This window comes from Carassius carassius, chromosome 31 (assembly GCF_963082965.1).
Source record: "Carassius carassius chromosome 31, fCarCar2.1, whole genome shotgun sequence".
Classification (NCBI taxonomy): Eukaryota; Metazoa; Chordata; class Actinopteri; order Cypriniformes; family Cyprinidae; genus Carassius; species Carassius carassius.
The window spans coordinates 27,243,130-27,262,015 of NC_081785.1; the positions used below are offsets into that span (position 1 = coordinate 27,243,130).

Sequence of the window (18,886 nt, forward strand, 5' to 3'; positions counted from 1 at the left end):
TTATCATGTCCACAGACCTTGGGAGCTGCTGTTGGATGCATTGGATACAGGTGATAAAGATTTGTCCATAGAGGGCCTCATGAACTCTGCATTCTTTACTCTCCAGATGGAGGCAAAGGTCATAACTCTTTCAGGATTCTTTGGGTCTTTGGTTCGTTCATTTGTAGAAATGATGGTTGAATGGAGGTTCTGAAATTCTTGTGATAGTTTGGCAGAAGCTTGTTTGGTCAAGTCCTCAGAAAGGCCAATGCAAATCTCTAAGGTTGCGTCATTGTTCTGAATATCTGGGATCACCTTAGCGTGCAATGGATGGTTATACTTTTGGGACATACTGACTTCAGAAGATGCAGCCTCCCCACTGGTATCCAACAATACTTCAGAAGAGCTGCTGTCTTTCTTCCTCATCCAAGGAATCCAGGACTTCTTCACAGTATAGTCACTGACTGTTTGAGGGTAAAGTTCAAGTACTGTCGGTCTCTGTGCTGGCATCTTTAAGCTCCTCTGTTGAAGACTACTCATGATCCGGTTCTCCTCTTGGACGGACTTCTTGATAAACGCAGCAGGTGTGTCACTGTCAGTTGTCCTATTTTCAATTGAATCGGTTTGTACTCTAGATGACGTCACTGGAACATCCATCATCCGGCTTCCTTTGGTGCTGGGCCTTAAAGCGCAGCTGTAGTGCTAAGTGACCTCAAGTTCTTTGGTAAGGGTTAGAACTTCAGTTCTTTTGCGCTTTTTCTTGTCTTCCTCTTCTAAAAACCTCTGGTGCAGACCAGAATAATCCACCTGTAGCTGAGATAGCTGATCTTCTTTGTTCATGAGCTCGTGGATCTTCTCCTTCAGGGCTTGCACATCTGCTTGAATGTCTCTGGTCTTGGTCTCCTTCATCATGAACTGATGTCTCAGCTCAGCCTCTTGACAGCCCACCTCACCTTGCTCTATAACCTTTATAATGCTGTTTGTATTATTTCTTCTACCTGCTGTGGGAGAAAATGTGCCCTTTCTTTCTCAGTTGCTAACAGATCATATTCTGGTTTGATCAGGTCTCGCTCAATGGCTTTGAGCTGTTGAAGACGGTTCTTCAACCTTTCAGTCTCCAAAGTCAACACCTTATCTTTATTCTCATCTTTTCCATGTGCATTTGAGACACTCTGTAGGTCCATCATCTTTTGAAAACATCCCCTTTCTTCTTTGTTTGTGGGACAGTGTTTCATTATACCATGCTTGGAGCTCAGGGCCCGGTTCCCCGATAACGTTCACTCTTAGCGCGCTAAGAAGACATCGAAAGATATATCTGACCAAAGTTGTTGATGTTTCTAAGTGTGTTCCCCGAAGTGTCCCTTAGGAAGCTTCTTAGCACGCTGCCTCTTACGTCCGACGTTACAAGAGCGCTGTCCAAAGTCAGGGTGCTGAATTAGTTGGCATCGATTGCTCATGAATCGATTTTCCACTTTACGCGAAGGTGCAATACAGCGTTAAGAAAGACAACACGTTCTATGCAAATGAAACATTCCTCAAATTATTACAGTAACATTTATTTTAACAGTTTAAGTTATCAGTAAAATATAGACTATAAATTAAATTATCAAAGGGTCAGTAATGTTCACACGATATGTTGTGACGGTAAGACAAACCGGGTATCCCTCGCTAATCATCCATCCCGTTGTGCCACTTGTGCCCCTTCTTGACATGGGTTTAACGACTTATAAAAATTATATAATACACTTTTATATTAATGGCAAGGTACTTTACAATTAGAATTGATTGGCAAGCAGCTGCAGTTACTTCTGTTTAATGCGGTATTGATTGCAATTGGTTTATGTTTTTAATAAAAAGCAACCTATCTACAATGAACAAAGAGAGAGAGAGAGAGAGAGTTAGATACAAAATATGCTGGGGAAGCAACATAAAAAAGGGCACCTAGCCTCTCGTCAGAGGAACTTGAAGTGTTGCTGGACCTTGCCACCAGGTCAGATATCACACCCCTATGGTCCACTATAACCTGCACATTTATGGCCGCGTCTTCCTTTCGCGATAAGTAGCCTACGCCTGATCATTCACTGATGGATTGGCGATAGGGATGAGTACCATCCACCAGGATGTAATCACCGGCATGGCGCAGAAGGGCGTTGGTGACAGTGTGGACGCACTTCCACACAGAGGTCTTGATTAGGCTGTAGCCCTCTCCCACGACCTCGATGAATCTCTCTGTAGCAAAAAAAAAAAAAAGTAGCGCTGGGCTTCAGGGCTTAAAGCAGAATTCCGCCGCGTTAGCCTGGCCAGTGCAGGTCTGGGAAGGTCCAGCTGCTCCACAATAAGTTGTCTTGGGAGGGGATTTTTTTTAATATAGCCAAGTCAGGCTTTTTTGTCAAGTCAGGCCAAGTTTTGCCGAATAAAAAAACTGACATGGACTAAACGGCTCCGAGTCCGGCTCCGTCTTTGATTCAATACATGAACACGTTGGATCGCTGCCATAGCTGGTCGCTTACTGGACCCCACCATGCTTACCCATTTAAAGATCTTAGCTATTTAGAGCCAAATTGTTTGCCAGATTTTAATTATCAAAAAAATGACTGACTCTGTCTCTTGACTCTGACTCTGACTTCTGACTCTGTCACGAAAACAAATTCCTCGTATGTGTGAACATACCTGGCAATAAAGCTCATTCTGATTCTGATTCTGATTCTGATTCTGCCAATTCGCTTTAATTACATTACGAAAAAGCCTAGGCTAATTACCACCTTATTAGTTCTGTAACCACATAAAGTCAACTTCATAAATAGGCCTGTATCCATTGCGAACATAATTTATTATGAGTCTTAAAAAATAACAGAAAATCATTGTTGAGCCACAAAATTGTCAACATACCATAGTTTGACTTGTACTTCGCTGCACTGGTTTCTAAAGACTGCTGTACAGTAGCGTCATGAGCTCAAATAACGCTAAGAGAGAGCTACGAATGGTCCAGACCAACCTTACGAAAGTGTGACTTACAAAAGATATACTTAGCGTACGAACGTGTCGGGAACCGTGCCATAAGGTTAAGAGAGAGGTTAAGGAATAGGTTAAGAACTACTTAGCGATAAGAACGTTTTGGGGAACCGGGCCCAGATCTTTACACAGTTCTTCTGCTTTAATAAGCTTTCGCTTTATTTCATCTCTCTACTTTACAAGAGCAGCTACCTTCAACTCCATCTCTGACTTTAGTTTCAGATGCTTCTTGCTGTCCTCTATTAACCTCTCACTAACCTCCATGACTTTCTCATGCTCTTCCTTGTAGAATTGGATCATTTCATTCACTTTACTACTAGTATTTTATTCACTTTACAGCATATGCCAGTATGAGTTTTTGTGCTTATCCCGCAGTCTGTCCAGAGGCAGTCATACAGACAGTAAAAAAAAAAAAAAATTATAAGACTAACTAACAGAGGGAAGACTAACTTCATCCAAAAATGAATATTCTGTCATCATTTACTCACCCTTGTTCTATGACAGATTTTTCTTTATTGGGTGAACTAATCACTGTTATTCTTTTATCTGTTTGTATACATCTGCCATTGGCTTATCATACACATTTTCATGTTGTGCATGGATATTGATGAGTGTTCAGTCTCTCTGCAAGGCTTACAGGGGTCAGTCAGCCCAGATAAGCCATAACAGACTCTAGCTCCTCTGGTTGACTCAGCATCGCAGACCTCAGTAAATGGTTCACATCTTCTCATGCCTGGGTGACAAGTAAAAATCATAAATGGTTTGGGATATATTTACAGTGCGAATAATGTGGGAATTTGACCTAAATGGTCAGTTGGTGTAAAGCAGTCGTAAAAAATGGCACACACGTAATATGAAGATTTTCTTGTAAATAAGAAGATACATTTCTGTATAGCTTTGACTGATGTTGAATAGTAATTTTTGCCACCCCTGAAATACCATTGGCATTACCTGAGAGATGCTGAAGTAAATAGGCTATGCCAGGAAATTTGATAGATGGGAACATTATGTAAGAAAATACACGTGTATTTTTCATCTTAATTATCAAATTCACCCTCTTTAACTTGACTTTGTCAAACTATACGAAGAACTGTTTGCTGAAATATTGACAACATCACTACTAGATAAGAGCATTACTATCCCAGATAGCAGACATACTGTAAGATGTCTGTTAAAGATTGCTTCATCTGGAAAGTTTCTGCTGTGTCCAGACATCTGATAAATGTCAGTTTTACATTCATAAATTATAAACATCTCAAAGACATCTTCTAAACGTCTGTTTGACATCTGATAGGAAACGTCCTATAGATGTATTGGAAATGAGCATACACTCTTGCATATGTAAACCCTTACAAAACAAGAAGTTTATTTTTAAACAAAAAATAGGAAAGTATGACATTTAAGTATACTTATACTTACAAAAAGTCTAAATATATTTGAGTTATACTTGTACTCCTAGATTCTGAATTTTCATTATTATACGGTAGAGGGCGCTAGTACACTTCTTCTGCTCAGAATTTCAAAAAAAAAAAAAAAACACAAGTGAAGAAGAAAAAGAAACAACAGATACTAAGTTAACACGTAATCTACCACGATTATCTGACATGGAAACAGCATCAAAACTTTAACGTTTTGGAATACAATGTCAACCGATGAAGAGGTAATAATTATAGTCAAGCTTCAGGGTGTTGATCGACTTCATCTATGTTTTGATTATCATTCTGAAACCAATTCATAGTCTTTTTTCAGCTTTTTGTTCAAAATGTTATTTCTTTCTTTTTTTTTATGAAACTTACACACATTAAAGTGTTTAAAAAAAAGAATGCATGAAGCTAGAATAAAATGTTTTTGTTTACAAGCAGATACCCTGTTCTTTCTTTGGATGTTTTGTATCTTCAGATATTCATATAACAAAATATATACAAATTCAAACCTAAATATCTTGTAATGTTGTCAATATTTCAGCAAACAGTTCTTCGTATTCTTAAAAGTATACTTTTATATACTAGAAAGAGGGACAATTTAGTCCCAAGGAGTATTGAAACAGTACACTTAAAAGTATACTACTAGAACACTGATATTTGAATACTTGCTACATAAAGTATACTTAAAAATATACTTGAATTTTCCTTAAATATACTTAATAAAATAAACTTAGTAAAAAAGTAGTAAGGGAATGGAGACAATCTCTGTTATGGACGTGTGCTGTCAGGGTGAATGGGCTACAGGTTATTTCATTCTGAATCCTCCTCTTACCATTAACCGAACGTTAATGTTTATTGCAACCCCTTTGTTGAACTCCATATTGCTACCCATATGCTTCCATACAATTTGAGAGCGGCACTCAATAAACAAAAACATCCAAATAACTTTGCTGGACACCAGATAGACACCTAATTATATATTTATGGAGAGGGGGGGGGGGGGGGGGGTAACAACAGTAAGAATTGTATAGCCTATAAAAATTATACTGACACGACTTGTCAAGTGGCTTGTGGATGAGAATCAATAACTGACTGGTAGAGAAAATAAGAGGATCCTGAACCAAAACGTTATAATAACACACTTATGTGACAATGCTACATGTATTAACATATTAAAACAATATAACATTAATACATTTACATTAAAAAATATCTGCAGCTGAGGCACATCAGCCTGTAAGTACCAAAGTAGAAGTTGCGCAGATGAACACAGACAGGTTGTGATGACAGATGATAATCTTTCATTTTCAAATTTCATTAATAAATATTTTACCTGGCTCTCTCCTTCCATGATCCCAAGCAGTTTTAAGAGGTTGTCTTTGGACAGATCTCTGAGCCCAAATATTTGGTCATCATTTTGTGCTGATCTATCATCATAATTCGGTCTGATTTTCTCTTCATCATCCACGTTTAACCCTGCTAGTCTTTTCTGTGTCCAGCATTTTCTCCTCCTCTTCTTCTTTGACATTATGTGAAGTTTGGGCCTCATTTTCCTCCTGAGGAAAGAAACTGATTTTAATGCTTGCCAGTGATGATTGTGTGCTTACAAAGTTCCAAAGCAACTGTAGTGCATGCAAAAGGTTTTTTTTTTCTTAGAAATGTTGCAGATATTTACATGGCCATAAAGTAAGGTGAAAGGTGATCTTTATAAGAGTATATAGTGAGAGAGGAGGGGCGCTGGATGAGCCAGGGCTGGCGGCGTGTGATGTGGCACACCTGACGTAAATGGAGCCTCATCACCGCCCCTGTTGAAAAGCCCAATGCGCCTCTCCTCGGGAGACCGGTCTCTTCCCCGTGCACAGGGGCGTTGCACAAGATCCCGGGCCCTATGCATAGGCAGTCCTGATGGGCCCCCATGGCGGCTCCCATGAAAATATCCAGGTAAATAAAATATATTTCAGACTTTTCAAGGGCCCTCTCTTCCTTTGGGGCCCTGGTAATCAGTACTGGTTTTACCCCCAGTCCGACGCCCCTGCCCGTGCATGCACACTGGTGTCCTCGTGGGTCCAGGAAGGGTGCATTGAGGGACTCAAAACACTAAAACACTATTTGTAATAATATGAAAACTCCATAATCACGAAGGAGAAGGAGGCGGGAACCGGCGGACATTCAAACCAAGACTTTAATAATTAAATAAACACAAAACAGCGTGACAGCCCCTCGCGGACGACAGCCGCACACAAACAAAATCAAAACCCAAAATAAAGTCCAGGCCTGGTCCTCTCTCGTCCTTCACTGTGGTCGCTCCTCTTTTGTATCCTTTCAATCTCCTAAGTGGGATGCGAGACTGGCGAGTGGAGCAGGTGTTGCTCATTTCCCAATCACTCCACCGGCCTCGCTCCATTCCCACGGCTCTCACTTGTCACACTATTCAAGAACTACATAGAGGTGTTGTAATAAACACTGCTTTGGTGCTATTTTCCATCAATCTGTTTAGATTCCACTGGCAAAATAAGGTTAGGAATAACTTGGACTAGCGAAATGGTTTCTCAAACCTGTTTATGGTTGTCATTTATTGTGTGGAAATGTATTCAAAGAATGGTTTAAAAGTTACTATTCAAGCTGTTACACTGGGGTGTATTCATGGAGCACAAGTGGAGCATATTTTTAAAACTTCTCTTACATAAGTTATTGCGTTCATTCCAGTGGAACAGATTATGTAATAATGGATTTATGAACAGTTTGTTCAGAAATTCATTCTGTTTGTCTTTCATGATAAGGCCCATCTGACTAGGGGAAAAAAGCACTCTGTCATCAATATTTTAGTGAAGTTCTGTCCGTTTTTAAGTTAGAGAGGTAATGCATTGCATTTTTTTTATAATGTTTCCTTGGGTGCACTTATAACATTATTAGGGTTTTTACATAAAAATCTGTTATAATTAAGAAATAAAATGTAATTTTCAACCCTGATTTTGCCCCTCTGATTTAAATATTCTCTTTAAAGGTCATGTCTGCTTTAAGAATTCAAGAGTAAATGCCCACTGATATGACTGCCTAACACTTTGCATACTTTATGAAGTAATGTGCTCTTCAGTCAGAAATATTATAATTACAAGTTCCGAGCACATGGCAAAGTCATATTTATGGGCAATTCTGAATTCTAGATGCTACTCAAGTTTGACATTAGAAGGAACAACAAGTGTCAGTTTGAAACATTGCAGGAAATGATTGATCTATAACATAGATAATGTCATAATGTATTTATAATCTACAATATAGAGTTCAATGAGCAATAGTGAATTACAATGCATGCTTTTTCAGGTTATTTTAAATTCACATCCTGTATTTTAATCATTTTAAAGGGTTAGTTCTCCCCCCCCCCAAAATTTTTTTATTTTATTTACTCACTCTCAATCCATACAAGATGTGGGTGACTTTCATAATTCAGTAGAAGAGCAAAGAAGATTTTAAGCTAAAATCATGGTCCTTGGTGATTCATAAAATGCCAATGGCTCCCAGCACATTTAAGAATAACAGGCAACACAAAATTCATACCTATGGTTCCTGACAAAGTATTTAGGCCTTATAATAAGTCTGTGTAAGACACTGAACATTATTTAAATCATTCAATTAATCGGTTTCTTTCTGAACATAATCTTCCAGCCCCCGTGAGCCTCCCATTCTTTTCTGATCTTCATAATGAGATCAAGAAGGCTTGGGATAAACCCATAATCAGCCTGCAATTGGTAGATCAATGGCAGCAATAGTGGCCATGAAGAGGCACCTGTGGGTGAACCTGGTGGACGTCGGTGAGAAAAAAAAAATGGTTTCTTCTTTATACACCGCTTTCACCCTCTGAATTGTTCGGCACATCCGTTGAGATAGTGGTTGGTAAATTCAGGGACGCAAAGGCACGCTAGGCAGCGTATAAATCTTTTATACCGTGCCAGTCTATGTCTGCGCCCAAGCTCGAAGAGGGACCTGGCCCATCCTGGTCTGCGGGTTGGAGACAGGGCCAGGTGGCTAGTGTGGCTACTCGCAGTCATCCTCCTCCTAGGAGGAGTCAGTCGCAGAGGAGACGTGAGTGCAGAAATAGAAAGAAGGAGCTAAAGGGACAGTTCCGGCCTACAGGCCAGGGGCAGAAGGCATCTGGGGCTGGTACTAGTACCTAGTTAGCCTCTGTCTGTCCTCACTGTGCTCCCCACCCCAATTCAGACCCTGAGGCCTGACCAATGATGAGAATCCACTGTGAAGATCGGGAACCAGGTTCCATTACAAGTAGATTTTGTTGGGTGAGAGTGTTGTGGCTTCCTCTCATTATGAGAGTCATTTTGCTGAAGCCTCCGCTCTCCAGAGCTCCGCTTAGACAGTTTGGTATGCAGGATCCTTTTTATGAGCCTCACTAACTGCCTTTGATGCTGAGTGTGGCTAGGTCTCCTCTCATTTTAGAGAGTCATTCTGCTGAAGCTTCCATTCTCCATAGCTCCGCTTGGACAATACTATTGGTAGGTAGGCTCCTTTTATTTTTGTGAGCCTTTTTCTAACTGTCTTTAGCGCTGAGTGTAGTCTGTTCTCCTCTCGTTCTAGAGAGTCGTCATGCTGAGGCCTTCATTCTGAAGTGTTTCTTTAATAGGGTTGAGCACTAGGCTTCCTCTCATTTAAGAGAGTCATCTTGCTGAAGCCTCTGCTCCCCAGAGCTCTGCCTAGGCAGTAATGTGAGTAGTAGGCAGGGGCGATTCAAGGGTCAGAGCTTTAGGGGTGAGTGAGCCCCACTGCCACCACCCACCCTTTTTTCACACAAAAACAAAAAATATGTCTATTGAAAAATAACTATCATTTTAACATTGATTCAACTAGCTCGTGTATGGAGACACACAGATCCAGCATGACACACGACTGCTTGCGGTGCTGGGGAGGCTGCAGGAGGCAGGCGTCACGCTGAGAGGTGAGAAATGTGAATTCTCAAAAGGCCATGTCAAATTTCTCGGACAGATCATAGATGCAGCCGGCGTGAGAGCAGATCCTAACAAAGTGAGGGCAGTGACCGACGATTCCTCGGAATGGTGAATCACCTGGGAATGTCTCATTTTCTTTGAGCATAGAAAATGGCTGTGAAGCGGTAACAAGTGAACACCCACACAGCGTCTCACGCCCTCACTAATGTTTGCTCATCTTTAAATTCACCGTTTGTAACTTAACTGTCTCCTAAACTTAGCCAAAGTGGTGGATTTACCAACTAACTAACTAACTGATCTGTTGTGACTATGCCGAAGGCAAAAGCGGTGCAGACCGACTCAAACGCTGAGACGGTCACAATGGCATCCCTCACCCACCTGCTCGAGTCTCACCGAATCGCCATCTCCGACACTTCAAACAAACTTTTTCAGCTATTGAGACCAAGCTGAATGGTGTCATAACTACCGTGACAGAACACGCTGAGAAAATTGAAATCCTTGAGAGTGAGGGTGACGCGCGAGAGCTATGCCTGAAGGCTGCCAAGGAAACTATCACCAAGCTCCAGACAGACCATGCTAAACTAGCAACTAAAATCATCGACCTCGAATCACAGAGCCGGCGTAATAACATCAGGGTCATTGGTGTACCTGAATCTGTGGAGGGGACACAACCGACAGCTTTCTTCACTAAGATGCCCGAGGAGGTCTTTGGAGGGGTCCTCGATTCACCTGTGGAATGTGAACGGGCTCACAGAGCCCTGGCACTCAAACCTTCTCCCAACCAGCGGCCAAGACCCATCATCATTCGTCTCCTCAGGTTCCAGGTAAAGGATAGGATCATCCGCCATGCACGGTCCATGAGGGGTAGGCTGAAATTCCGGGGCCATTCCATCCTTGTATTTGAGGATTATCCTCCAGAGGTTGTGGAACAGCGGAAAGAGTTCAAAGCGGTCATGTCGGAGTTGTATGAGCGTGGATTCAAGCCGGCCCTGCTCTATCCGGCCAGGCTTTATATTAAGATGGAGTCGGGAGGTAAGATACACTTACCCATGGTAGCTGAGGCTGAAGCTTTCATTGTCTCCTTGCCTTCGCGGATCACTGCCCAAATCCATGCGACGAGGGTGATAGACTTGCAGGCTATGACTGACTGTTGTTTGTGCTCCTATCTTATTCCGTTCTCTGACAGCGCACAGCGGTGATCTGTTTGCCTTTATTTTTCGCAGTTTTTGGGCGACAGTCTCTCTATCATGAATTAATGTTTCTAATAGCCTACTTCCCTTTACGGGAGGAATTATCTTAGCGATTTTTGTCATTTTAGATACAATACCAGTAAATAAAGAAAGGTTAATACAATGAGCCAGTGGCTCTACAATGATGTTCGCAATGGCCTTCATGATCATACTAGATATTCCATCTACACGAGCAGTCTTTATGAGACTATTTTCATTTTTTGTTTATTTGTTTATTTTTTGCGAGTCAGCGCGGATGACTGCAGCATAGTACAAATGGTTTATACAATGGTACCGGAATGTTTTTGTATGTGTGTGTGTTGTATTTGTGCATGCGTCTGGTTGCTCCGAGCATGTTTGCGACTATCGCCTTGTTAGTGTCTTAATGTAATCCCAGTAAACTCCATGATTGATTTGTACTGCTTATATTATGGGTTTTGATGATTTCAATATTGTTGGAGATTCTCAGCACTGCATTGATATGGATGCCAATACTACTTGTAATGTATTTGACTCTGATAACTTAAAATTATTAAATCATATTAGGGGTGTCGCGATAGACCGGTATTGGCGATAACCATGATATTTGAAATGAACAGTTCTCTTATGACAACACCACATGTAAATACTCCAGTGCCAGTACCGGATTGAGCTCCCAGGTGGCAGTACTGTGCCTTAACGCTGACACTGTCACACGAGAAGGAGACACAGCGCTCGCTGCTAGTGCAACTCAGAGGAGAGCCGTGTTCATCAGAGTAAGTTGCCTTGCCATTATTTTACTGGTCATAGAATGGGTAACGTTTTATGAACCTGTTAACAGCAGTTTTCTGTGTTCATATATTTGATTAAATGGTGATTATTTTAATAAGTAACGCGTTTTCTTTACTCGTCTAGTTTTTGTATTTGCAATCAATACGGCCTGTGCGTAGTCACACTTTTTTTCTTTGTTCAAATCTATTAACAGTTACACGATTAAAACTGATCTTGCTGCATTAAACTCTATAAAATGTTAAGTTGGTCGCAGTGCCATGCACTGAATGCTTCATCTGCGGTCATTCTTCAATTAGGTTCATTAGTTAACATTAGTTAATTACATTAGTTAACATATATAAATAACATTAATAATAAACAATATTTCCACAGCATTTATTAATCTTAGTTCATGTTAATTTCAGCATTTACTAATGAATTATTAAAATCGCAAGTTGTGTTTGTAAACATGAATGCACTGTGAACTTACATGAACAATTACTCAATTTTTATTAACATTAACAAAGATTAATAAATTGTGTAATGTATTGTTCGTTGTTCATTCATGTTAATACATTATTGTTAATAAATGACATCTTATTGTAAAGTGTTACCATTAATATTTATTCATCATACTGTTGAACTTGACAGTTTCTCTCTTGTTATTTTATAGGAGCTGCAAAGAAGACCGAGAAAGCCAGAGTCTTGTGCCCTGCATTTATCAGTATCAATATTATGTTCGTTGGGTGAAAAAGAAAAACTCAATAAACAAAGTAAAAAATCATTCGACTTATCCTTTCCCCTCCAAGATTTCTATAGATATCACGATATATCGATATCGTGAATTCGTATGGCCACAATAACCGTGATATGAAAAATCGAATATCGTGACAGCCCTAAATCATATATATAATTATTCATTGTTACATTTAAACATCAGAAGTCTAAACAAACATCACTTTGATTTAGTTTCTCTTCTATCTAACTTAAGCTGTCATTTTGATGTTATTGGGTGTAGTGAAACCTGGCTCAATAGATTTTCAAATGTCGAACTACTTAACCTTGATGGGTACAATCTACACGTTAAGAACAGAACAAATAGAACAGGCGGAGGGGTCTGCCTTTATGCTAAGAGTAGCCTCCAAGTAAATATCTGTGATTTTTGTTTAGAGGATGATCATTGTGAGTCTTTATTCATTGAGATCAACAATTATGTCAAAACATTTATCGTCGGAGTAATCTATCGTCCACCAGACTCTGCTCTTGACACCTTTTATTGTAAACTGGAAGGTCTATTACATAAACTGAATAATCAAAAAAAAGACTGCATACTTCTTGGTGACTACAACATTGATATTTCTAAGGAAGATGGGGCAAAACATGACTTCATGAACACATTGCATTCCTCCTCTTTTTTCCCCACCATTGATAGATATACTAGAGTAACACCTTCATCCAAAACTATTATTGACAATATCATTACTAATATCCAAAACATCAAGCTTGAGACGGGAGTCGTGCAGGCTGACATTACAGATCATTTTCCAGTTGCAATATTTTTTGGCTCTGGCAAATCGGTCTCTCCTCCACTCTCCAAAATTAAATCTAAAAATTTTAATGAGAAAACCTTACAGCACTTAACTGCTAACTTAAAGGCCAAATTGTGGACTTCTGTCTATGACAGTGCAACTCCTGATGCTGCATATGACAATCTGATAAAGATCATTCAAGACTCCATCAAGGACACAATTCCTGAGAAGACTGTCAAAAGCAGCACTACTCTTCGGAACCCTTGGATTACAAAGGGAATTTTAAAATCCATTAAATATAAAAGTAGGCTTTACAAAGTCTACATGAAAAATCCTTCTAGTTTAAATAAAGAGAAAAATATATTTCCTATAAAAATAAATTAACGCAGATTATAAGAAAAAGCAAAAGAAATCATTATACTGAACTTCTAAAAGCTTCACAGGGGGACTGTAGGAAGTCATGGAATATGTTAAATGAAGTTCTCAATAGGAGACATAAACAGACTGCTCTACCTGTTCTTGGTGATGCCAAAGCAGATCTTGCACAGAGTTTTAATAATCATTTTGCCTCAATGGGTCTAAATCTGTCAAAAAATATAAGTCCACCCAAGGGTGTCACTTTTAAGCAGTTTCTTTCTGGTAGTTACATTCACTCATTCTTCATGATACCAACCGACAGTACCGAACTCCTCAAAATTATTTCTTAGCTGAGGAGCTCATATACTGCTCGTGTAGATGGAATATCTAGTAAGATCATGAAGGCCATTGCGAACATCATTGTAGAGCCACTGGCTCATTGTATTAACCTTTCTTTATTTACTGGTATTGTATCTAAAATGACAAAAATCGCTAAGATAATTCCAATTTTTAAATTGGGTGATAGAAATTATATGAATAATTACCGGCCCATATCAATCCTACCCACTTTTACTAAAGTCATGGAGAAGGTAGTATACAATAGACTTAGTGGCTATCTTGAAAAACTGGATATACTTGTTCCCTCCCAATACGGTTTTAGAAAAAAGAGCACAACCTGTATGGCAATATTAGACTTAATTGAACAAATGAATGACTATTGAAGAGGAGAAATGTAGTATTGGTATCTTTTTGGATCAAAAACCTTTGACACCATTGATATTGATATTTTACTGCACACATTACAACATTATGGTATCAGAGGTCTAGCACTTGAATGGTTCAGAAGTTATCTAAATGAGAGGGAACAGTATGCCCATGTCAATGATCATAACTCTACTTGTAAGCCCATAATTTTGGGAGTCCTCCAGGGCTCCATTTTAGGGCCACTCTTATTTATTCTATATATAAACAATTTTGTAAATTCATCGACATTATTCCATAAAATCATATTTGCAGACGATACAAATTTGTTTACATCACATAGTAATCCAATTATTTTACAAGATATAGTTAATTCAGAGTTAATGAAAGTTGACTCCTTGTTCAAATGTAATAAAATGTCATTAAATGTAAGCAAAACAAATGTTATTATATTCAAATCGACCAAAAAAGATTACTTAAAAACAATGACCATTGCCTGATTAAAATTAATGACCAATTTATAAAAATAGTGCATTCCACTAAATTCCTGGGGGTCATCATTGACAAATCTCTAACCTTTAAATGTCATATTGAGCATCTTGTAAACAAACTGTCAAAGTATGTTGGCTTGTTTTATAAGATTAGACATGTTCTTCCGTTATCTGTTCTACTCTTGTTGTATAAAATCTTAATTACTGTAATGTGATATGGTGCAACACCTTCACAAGTCATCTTAAAAACCTTGCGTCATTACAAAAGAAAGCCATACGGGCTCTGTCCTGTTCCGAGATAAATTCTCCTACTCACCCTCTATTTTATCGCTATGAGTTACTAAGACTAACTGAGCTAAATAAATATCATAATGCCTGTTTTATGTTTCAAATTGTTAATAATGTGATCTCTAGATTAAGTAGCCTTGTTCCTATCTCCAGCCCCCAGCACACTTACCAAACGAGAACCAAATCACTCATATCTGGAAAATATCACAGACGTGTTCGTGACAGTATGACCGTTGTCTGTAGGGGCCGCAGATTTGCAATGGGATTGATGATGGCCTTAAGGTGCTGCCCTCTATCTCCAACTTTAAGAGACAACTAAAAAAGCATTATCTATCAACCTATATTTAATATATAACTGTCTTTTCATGGTCTACTGGGATGTATGATTGTATGTGTATGTATTATTATGTCTGTATTGGTATGCTCTCGCATGCTTTCAGTTCATTTACCATCGTCTGGTTGCAGGTGGTAAATGTGTACTTTGTCTGTACCACTTATTTGTTTTTTTTATTATTATTATTTTTTTTTCTTTCATAAACTATGGGCCCCCACTTATAAGCTTTTTTAGCTTCTTTGGGGCACCCGTTTCACTATACCTAATTTGCATTTTCTGTACCCCTGCTGTATCATCATAGAATTTGCTGGTATTTCTGAATAAACTTAAAATTGAAACTTGAACCTTATCTGGCAGAAAAGACACAGCCACTCCCTGACCTGTTAAAGAAGCAAAACGTGTTTCAGTGGGGGCATGATCAACAAAGAGCATTCAACAACAACAAAGAGGATCTGAGCACGCCACCTGGGCTGGTGCTCTATGACGCAAAAGCGGAGACGGTCATCTCAGCTCATGTGTCATCATTTGGACTGGGAGCTGTGCTACTCCAGAGACAGGAGGATGGCCACCCCAAGCCAGTCGCGTATAGCTCCAGAGCACTCACAGACACTGAGAAAAGGTATGCTCAGATTGAGAAAGCAATCACATGGTCGTGCGCGTTTCTCAGACTTCCTGGTGGGCATCACATTCCACGTTGAACCGGACCACAAGCATCTGGTTCCATTACTAGGCTCCAGGAGCCTGGATGAGCTCCCGCCACGCATTCAGAGACTCAGAATAAGACTGATGGCTTTCAGTTTCTCCATCTCCCATGTAGCCGGCAAGAAGTTGGCCACAGCGGACGTGCTATCAAAGGCACCGTTGCGAGACAGAGGGCAGCAGGAGCAGGAAGAGGAAGTCAACCTGTATGTAAACATGATCATGTCAACCCTCCCAACTACAGAAAAGAGGCTACAAGAAATAAGGGAACATCAAGATCATGATGAAATACTGAGCCAAGTGAAAAGGCACTGTACTGAGGGCTGGCCAGACAGATCCACAATAGACAGAGCTTACCTTCCCGTACACACGTCGCAGAAGAGCTATCAGTGGAGAACGGCTTATTACTGAAAGGATGTAGATTAGTTATTCCCAAGCTGCTACAGACAGACATCCTTCAGTCACTCACCGATGGAGTTTTGGTTCCTTGCCGCTGTTGCCTCTGGCTTACTTAGTTGGGGTCACTTCATTTACAGCGATATCGTTGACTTGATTGCGAATGATTGCACAGACACTACTTAAACTGAACTGAGATGACATCACTGAATTCAATGATGAACTGCTTTTAACTGTCATTTTGCATTATTGACACACTGTTTTCCTAATGAATGTTGTTCAGTTGCTTTGACGCAATGTATTTTGTTTAAAGCACTATATAAATAAAGGTGACTTGACTTGACTTGACTTCAGAAACTGCACGCAGGACACCAAGGTATAGCAAAGTGTCGTGAAAGAGCAAGCAATCTGTCTGGGGGCCGGGACTGTGTACAGAGCTTCAGAAAGTGGTCGAGGCTGCGACACGTGCAAAAGAAAGAATCAACCCCAAAGAGCCACTGCTGCCTATAGAATTCCCTGATAGACCATGGGCAACGGTGGTTGCCAGTATCTATTGGTGGTAGTTTACTTTTCCCAGTTCATTGAGGTAGCTAAACTCACATCTACAACTTCATTAGCAGTAGTGGAACATTGCAAGTCTATCATTGCCAGGTTTGGCATACCGTCCAAGGTCATGACAGATAATGGACCCCGGTTCCCTTTAAGGAACTACCGCTGCGTGAACTCGCAGTGGGAACGCAGCTCTCGAGGGGGCTGACTGTGAGCATTGCGAGCATCTGCCCCTAAGGACGCTGCACTCCCGTCGATCGCTCTTTGAGGAGTTCTTCTGTCGAGGCAGAGCGGAGGCGTTTGTCATGGGGTTCGCAAATGGATCTCACCGAGGGGTTTGAGACGGGCTCCACCCTATCTCAGCCTTCACCGATGAGATCCAGTGTCTCTATCGCGGCTGTGGAAGCACGGTTCGCCGCTACTTCTCCCCGTGTTGAGACACAACATGATGTTCCGGAGCTTCAGCTATCCAGTTCTGAGGAGCTGGATGTTGAAAGCCTGGGAACAGAGGAGGCTGGAGACTCGTCACTCGATGAGGAGCTTATTGATGTTTTTTGCCGTGCTGTAGAAAAGCTCAGCATTGAGTGGCCATCTGATAGGCAGGAGTCTTTTATTAAAAGCAAACTTGATGACAGATTTCTGCCCAAACGCACTCAGCCTTCTCGCCGGAGCTTACCGTTCTTCCCGGATCTTCACACTGAGGTGTCAAAGACCTGGGCTAGAGCAATGTCAGCGTGCATTTACAACCACACTTCAAAAATTTATTCTAATATTATGGGTGCTAAAAATGAAGGTTATGTGACGATGCCGAGGGCAGAAGAGACGCTCGCGGGCTATCTCTCTCCCGAACCGGCATCATCACTTAAAGCTCCGACGCTCCCCACCAGACCTTTAAAAAATACTTCAACACTGGTGGGGAAGGCTTACTCGGCGGCTGGCTAAGCGGCAGCCTGCATGCACACTATGGCTATAATGCAGGCTTATCAGGCTGACCTGCTTAAAGAGGCTAGTGAGCAGGGAGAAATTTCAGCTGATATTATTAAAGAATTGAGGCAGACTGCTGATCTTTCTCTCCGGGCCACCAAGGAGACGGCTAGATCTATTGGCCATTCTATGGCAGCCCTGGTGGCCATGGAGAGGCATTTATGGTTAAACCAGTCTAAAATGAATGAGAGAGAAAAATCTGTTCTTTTAAATGCCCCGGTTTCTCCTAGGGGTCTCTTTGGTGAGGCATTACAATCTGTCACTGAGAGGTTCGAGGAAGAGAAGAAACAGTCTGCCGCTTTTCATAAATTTATCCCGCTCAAAGTTAAGATTTCTGGGGCTGCTGGGCGAGGGCAGCCCCAGCCATCAAGTAGCTCCTCAAAGAGAGTGCAACAGAAGCAGAGCATCGCGTCTCGTGCCTGCCCCCCCCCCCCCCCCCCCCCCACAGAGAGACTGGAAGGACGAGGCGGGACGCTCTCCGGCGTGGTCTTCGAGGGGCAGGGCTGATCTGAGGACAGTCATTGCTGCCAAGCAGGCCGCGTTGGAGTGTTCAGACCAGTCGTTCCCTGTCGGTGTGCCGTTACAGGGCACTGTGTCTGTCACTCACAATATTCGACCAGAGACCAGCCTCGAGAGGCTGGTTCCCTTAGTTGATTTTCTGGAGGAGTGGAAACATCTTCCCAATGTGTCTCAGTGGGTCCTGCACACAGTCGAGAGAGGTTATGCCATTCAATTCAGGTTGTCTCCTCCTCAGTTCAGAGGGGTTCTAACCACAGTGGTGGGCCCCGAGCAGGCGCTGGTCATGGAACAGGAGGTAAAAACTCTGCTGCTAAAGGGAGCTATAGAACGGGCAGGGAGTCAGAATATTACAGCCGTTACTTTATCGTTCCAAAGAAAGACAGGGGATTGCGTCCCATTTTAGATCTGCGTCTCTTCAACCGCTCTGTAGGGAAGCTCAAATTCTCACAAGCTCAGATGCTAACACTCAAACAAATCGTGTCACAAATCAGGTGTGAGGACTGGTTTGTAACGGTAGATCTAAAAGACGCTTAATTCCACATATCGATCCTCCCTCAACACAGGAAGTTCCTGAGGTTCGCTTTCGGGGGCGAAGCATACCAGTATCAGGTTCTTCCGTTCGGTCTAGCACTGTCACCCTGAACATTCACGAAATGTATGGATGCTGCTATAGCTCCTCTGATACTTCA

General features: G+C 41.1%; 1 pseudogene; it reads right to left on the reverse strand.

Annotated features, from left to right (window-relative positions):
• Positions 1 to 3: 3 nt before the first annotated feature.
• On the reverse strand, positions 4 to 1,170 carry LOC132111955 (filamin-A-interacting protein 1-like; annotated as a pseudogene).
• Positions 1,171 to 18,886: the final 17,716 nt, after the last annotated feature.